The 6,743-nt window shown below is 40.9% G+C and overlaps 1 protein-coding gene across 1 annotated transcript in view; it reads left to right on the top strand.

Annotated features, from left to right (window-relative positions):
* Positions 1–116: 116 nt before the first annotated feature.
* LOC101847085 (tubulin-specific chaperone cofactor E-like protein) overlaps positions 117–6,743 on the top strand; it is a gene marked incomplete in the record, with an annotated part of 26,507 nt that continues 19,880 nt past the window's right edge. The window contains 1 exon segment of the mRNA XM_013091334.2: positions 117–542.

Genomic DNA, 6,743 nt, shown 5'->3' with positions numbered 1-6,743 from the left:
GAATGATAAAAGAAAAAAAAACTGTAAAAAATTTTTCAAGAAAGTGTGAAGGTGCTGGAGAATTAAAGGGAGAGGGGGTGCTGCTTTTAATAATATTATTTTTGCAAAACGGAAAAGAAAGTACGAATTTGAATTTGATCCACAGAAAGTGTAGAATTCTGTGATTTGATCACCAGTGACGTTTTAAAATAATAAACTTAGCCACAGTCACAGACAAGCATACAGACTTTTTATACAATTTTAAAAGCTTATAACGATTAATTGTAATCTTGTTATTATTCCGTGGGCCTCTATAATATTATAGCTAGTGTTATACCTTTCTAAAAACACAGAGAACGCAGGTACAGCGAGTTTCACGTTACAAATGGCGGCTTTCCTTTAAAACAACCTGGCATTAGTTTGTTTCTAAGTCAAGCTCGATGACGAATGACGATGCTTGCGTTCCAAGTTCCAAAAGAAGTAGTGTGAACGCAAGTTCAGAGTGCATTCTTCTTGTGCGTATGGTTTTCAACGTTGGGTCCTCGCAAAGAGAATCTGCTTTTGTAAGTTTTTATGTTCCGATCCACCAAACTGTTATTGACCAGATTCCCACACCATTATTGTATGATGATGAAAGGAGCTTACTTCAGACTTCAGGTCCTTATAATAAAGGCTAATAATATACAACAAAAAAATTCGGCACCAAAAATTCATCATGTAATTTTGTAATCCTGTAATCCTAGGCCGCAGTTGGGGCCAATTATTTAGATTCCTATATTTAGATTTAGATCTAGATCCTGATCTAGAATCTAGATCTACAGTACTGTCTGGGCATCTCGGCCTTCTGAACAAGAAGTCGGCCGCCCACCTGAACTTGAACAGTGTTGTTCCGACTCGTTTTAAAGCCAATCTTGATTGGATATTTTGTTAATTTATAAACCAATGTAATCTTTGTTAAGTAATGCTAACAATCTCGCACGTTTTGTTTCCCTTTCACTCGTTTTCACTGAATGTTTGTTCATTTTTGCGACAGAGCCAGGTAAATCAAAAGTAGGTCCACCATTTTTTCAGCGAAGTGTGTATAAAATACAGATCCGGTAACCGGGAACAAAGTCACGAAGTATACAGACCTGGTAGGGGAACTCTTTTGTGATGTCGGAACGTTTCAGGGCCCAGACCCAGTAATGTGTGTGTGTGTGTGTGAGTGTGTGTCATTATTGTCGTTCATTACCAGATAGTTGAACAGGCTCTACTTAGAGCCTCAAACAACTAATCGTCAATGTCAATGTCAATGTCAAATGTGTGTGAGAAACAGAGAGAGAGAGAGAGAGAGAGCAGGGGGAAGTGCTAGCAAAATGTGTGATGCCCCAGTTGACAGGAGGGAACGAGAGAAAGATAGAGTGGGAAATAGGTGGGGAGAAAGAAAGACAGAGACAAACAACAAAGAAAAAGAGAACGAAGTGACTATTTCTCCGAACGTTCGGAGAAATAGTGCCGATCTTTATTTCTCCGAACGGTTTCCGGCTTCCGGTCTCGTGATATTTTGCCTATTTATTACGAGAGTTCGGCGCCAACTTTCATTCTGCCTCTGCCCTCTGGTCTGGGAAGGAACACCGCATGGCAAGCCCGCCTACAGACAGCCTTCACTAACACCCACCACACACCCACCACCATCATGCACATGTACACACACTAACTAAACATGACCAGTAGGCAACTTTTGAACGTATGACGAGTTGAGCTGTGGATGGAGAGACAGTGTGAGTGAAAGAGCAGTGAAAGTGAAAGGAAGAATGTGCGAGTGTATCCACAGGTGACAGCAACTACAAGACGACACCGACCCTCCCCTGGCCTGGTCCACAGCTCCCGAACGAAAGGAATGCAGCCCAGGCAGTGTTTTACCTGTATTATTGTCCATGGTTCGCAGGGTGCAAGGGAATGAGTGAGGTTTTCTTTGTGTGTGCCTGGAGGGAGGGGGTGGGGTATGAAAGTCATGCGGACGGGGATGAGCCGCGAGAGAGAACACGAGAATTGAATGAATGAGTGAAACTGGAAGAGATGAACGACTCATGAGCCCTGGAGTGAATGGATCCTGTGTTTCTATTTTTGTATACTTTGAACTGTTACTGAATAAAGGCTGAAATTTGAAATAAGGCCCGAAAAACAAACACACACACACACACTCCTCACTCTCCACTTACTACCACACACAGACACTCTCACACACGCACATACACACACACACACACACACACACACACACACACACACACACACACACAGGGGCACATTTTTGGGTCTATATCTATTTCAATTTTCAAGAGCTAGCTAGTCTAGAGATTTTTAGATGAGTGTAAAAATGTGAAAAAGAAAGGTTTCACAACAGAAAGAAATCAAAATTAGAACAGACCACAAACAACAACAAACATTAACAAATAAGGGCGTGTGTCCACCTGTCCGAAGAAGATTTGGCTGTTTTAACCCTAAATGTGCGTAATTTAAAAAAAAGTGCAGGATATTACATGTAAATTATGGAATCACACACATTAAGGGGCTTGCCAGTGTCAGTACATTGGTCGCAGCAGTGTCAAACGCAGATGCCAGTTCTGTGTGTCGTTATCAATGTAGCGAAAAACTGTTTCTTGGAATTGTAGCATTTCTTTTTATAAATATTTACTGCGGACATTTTTTGCACCGATTGAACCATATTGTATACGAACAATCTTTGGTAGGCCTATAGGCTACTATAATTATAGATCTATATAATATCCAAAATTTGCGGGAAAGGATGAGATTTCACAGTGTTCGGAGAAATAGTGCCCAGCTTTATTTTCCCGAACGTTCGGAGAAATAGTGCCCAGCTTTATTTTCCCGAACGTTCGGAGAAATAGTGCCGGCCAAAAGAGAATGCGAGCGATACACAGAGACAGAGGAGAGAGAGAGAGAGAGGATGACTGCTCAATTGAAATTATGACATTGTTCTTTTCTTCAAATTGTGATTCCTCGAACTTCAAAAACGGAGGAAAAATGATCGTTCATCGGAAAAACATCCGCAATCTAGGCTAACCTCGAAACTAGATCAATGATTTTTAAATGTCTGTCTAGATCTAGACCTAGGCCATAGATCTAGAAGAACCTAGGTCTACCCTGAGCCAAGAGGGCGCTGAAACTTTCCGTAATCACAAAAGAGTTCCCCTACCGGGTCTGTATACTTTGTGACTTTGTTCCCGGTTACCGGGTCTGTATACACTCCCTTTTTTCATCGTCTCCATAACTTGAACTATGCATACTCATAAGGTCATAGACATGAGCAGATATGATATATATATTACTACGTCATATGACCTGGACGGAAGGCAAAGAAGTTTTTTGTCTATTCCGGGAACGAGGGGAAGCCCTTCTTGCATGAGGAGTGATGTGGGGAGGTCGAGTCAACCGAACCCAAAATGTTAAGTGTCCGAGTTATTCGGCCGGGGCTGGCCGAGCTTTGTAGACACAGTTCGCGAATATCGGCCTAGTGCACAATATGTTTTTAAAATATATTTTCAAGCTTAGCCTACCCATTTTTTATTGTTTAGGCCTATTTGTTTATTTTTATTATTTCATTTGTTGCGTACATTAATGATTTTTGTGGCCAGTGAATTTCGATTAAATTGATTATTATACCAAATTTAGTGATATTCATGGATTGTGTTGCTTGCACCAAGGTAAGGTTACAACTTTATTTTAAGGCCGGTTCTATTTTTCAGAACGTTCTGGAAAATAAACTTGAACTCTATTTCTCTGAACGGTTTCCGTTCTCGAGATTAAACTGTTGATAATCTTGACACTCTTCCTTGAGGTTTGACTTGATCATTTGGCAGCAGGTGTTGTAATTCGTAGGAGTTTCAGGCTGAGGGAGGCTAGCTCCTTTCTTTGCCAGAGCATCAGCTCTTTCATTTCCCGGTATCCCAGTGTGGGCAGAAATCCATTGTAGGAGACTACTCTGACTTGGTGCCTTCTTATCAAATTATGTAGACTCCAAATCAAGTGCAATATATCTTTGTTCACATCAGTCCCACTCTCAAGTGTCTCTAGTGTTGAAAGGCTGTCTGTAAAGATACGATGTCTGTGGCAGCAAATGGGTTAGATAGTGTCAAACAAGTAGTTGATGTAGTTTGCTGTGTTGGTGATAGCCTGTTGTTTGACAATGAAAATGGAGCAGAAGGACCCGCTGGAGTTAAAGACTTCTTTTTTTATCCCACTGGGCAAGTTGATCACTGACCCATAATATCCAGCGTTGATTGTTGCCTTAAAGGCAGATCCATCAGAGTATAGTGGATCTATGTTGGTGGATAGGAATCAATTGTTTCAAGGGCAGAATGGTTTAGTGCTACAGGATATGTGTTTTTATTGCTCTTGTCCAAAAGTGTTTTCCTAATTTCTGGCTTTGCTATGGTGAGATGTGGTGGGAGAGTTGAGGGAACTCTTTCCAGAAGTTCTCGTCTTTCAGGGAGGTGATGTTTTTCTTGGAGATTGAGAACCGTGTCAAGTACAGATTTTGTATTTTTTAGTCTTTGATTAGGTTTCCACTTGTCAACAAGGACTCTATTAGGGTGGTTATTTTATAGCCGTTTAGATCTTTCATATACTTCTAAAGCTGCCGGTTTTCTTCGAGTTTCTAATGGTTCTAATATTTGTGTGGATTTCACAGGCTGCAGTCGGTGAGGATCTCATTCCGCCAGAGATAAGGCGAAGAGCTTGGTTTTGGATGGTGTCCATTGGGTTCTTTGTAGTTTTACTGAAATTGTTTTGTAGAACAAGATTTAAATAATAAAAAACAGCTCTGGTTTATATCCTAAATAGAGGCCTCTCAAGGTGTTCTTGTCTGATCCCCAGTTGGTACTGGCTACTCGTTTGATGAGATTAAGTCTCTTCATAGCCTTCTTCCTAAGGTTGTTGGTGTGTTGTTTCAGGTTGAGCTTGCTGTCAAATTGTACTCCAAGATACACAGGGTTATTCTCCTTTTTCAAGTTGGTACCATCTATTTTGAGAGGGATTTCTGCATTTGCAAGGTTATAGCTTCTCGTAAAAACAGAGTAGACAGTTTTTTCGCAATTTGCTTTCATCTTCCATAGACGGCAATAGGTTCCTAGGGAATTTAGATCATCTTGTAGTCTTCGCCTGCTTATTGTTGTCGAGTTTCCAGTGTGCCAAAGGACCAGGTCATCAGCAAAAAGGGCTTTTTCTGTTTTGAGAACATCTGAAACATCATTGAGGAAGACAAGGAATAAGGTACAGCTGATAGAAGATCCCTGTGGGAGTCCTTCCTCCAGTACTGCTTTTGAAGATAGGGTTTCATCCATCTGGGTCTGGATAAGTCTATCTGTAAGGAATGATTTAATCCAGGAGTACATGTTTCCCTTGATTCCCATGTTCTGCAGTTTTAAGAGTAGTCCTTTCCTCCACACTCTATCGTAGGCTTGTTGGAGATCCACAAACACAGCCGTTGTCTGTTCCCCTCTTTGAAATCCATCAATGATTTTCTGTGTAAGCCTGAAGAGCTGGTCTTCTCTCCTGCCTTTTGACCTGAACCCTGCTTGACACTGTGAGATCAGACCTGAAGACTCAAGCCACCAATAAAGAGGAGAATTGAGGATTCTTTCACACAGCTTGCCAATACAGGACGTGAGTGATATTGGGCGGTAGTTTTTAGGGTCATTGGCCTTCTTTCCTTTCTTTAAGATTGGATTTATAGTAGCTAGTTTCCATGCTTTAGGCAGATTTCCCTCAGTCCATGTTCTGTTGTAGAGCTTAAGAAGTAGCAGTTTGGCTTTTTCACCAAGGTTTTGTAGCATCTCGTTGTGTACTTTATCAGGACCTGGCTTTTTCGCTTCTTCTGTTTCTTGATTGCACAGTCCAACTCTCGTTTAGTTAAGAAGTCCTGGAAGATACTCGGTGTCATCAAATCTCTCTCTTTTCCTCTCAGAACACTCAGTAGACCCCTATCCAGGTCATTCCTTTTGCTACTCTTGTTAACTCATTCGGGACGCATCGGACATATACGTCCAATAGCCTTGAGCTTCGCTGGAGACGCATGTGACGTATACGTCCGATAGCATTTCTCGACCGTTGTATCCGCACAAATGAAGGTATTCCAGGGAACAAACTTTTGGTTGACATTGCTAAGCCATATTCTATTCTGTATTTATTTAGTTTTGACCGTATAGCGTCGTTTTTTGTAATTTTCTGTGGCGATTTCTGAAGGCAATTGGGACGACAAAGAACACGGATCTTTGAGGAGTACCATACAAAGAATGGCTATTCACAATGACTGAAACTATTTCTTCACAATATTTGGACTGTAAATTGTGTTGGTATGTGTTTTCAGCGGCATTACAGTTGTGTTGTAACTTTATCTTGTTTGTTTCTGCACTTCTTCACTGTCAACTTAGAGGAACATTTTTTTTTTTTTAATGCCTTATACACCATTCTTGTAAGGGTCCTGGCAAGTTAAGAAATATATCCAGGCAAATTGGGTTAGATCTAAGGCAAAGTCCAATTGTTGAATGTGTAGCTAGTGAAAACAGACTTTAAAAATATCTAAATGGGAAAAGATTGCAGACTTTCAAAGTTGACCCAAAATCGGGCGTCTCCGGTTGCAAATCTGGTCCAAAACCTGCATCCTGAATGAGTTAATGGAGGCAAAATGTTTATTGAAGTGTTCGGCTTTTTTTAACTCGCTGGTGAGAACTTCGGTTTCTGTGTGTAGTGGTTTGGGGTTT

Source organism: Aplysia californica, unplaced genomic scaffold (assembly GCF_000002075.1).
Source record: "Aplysia californica isolate F4 #8 unplaced genomic scaffold, AplCal3.0 scaffold00033, whole genome shotgun sequence".
Classification (NCBI taxonomy): domain Eukaryota; kingdom Metazoa; phylum Mollusca; class Gastropoda; order Aplysiida; family Aplysiidae; genus Aplysia; species Aplysia californica.
This window is presented reverse-complemented; position numbering and strand designations above follow the sequence as displayed.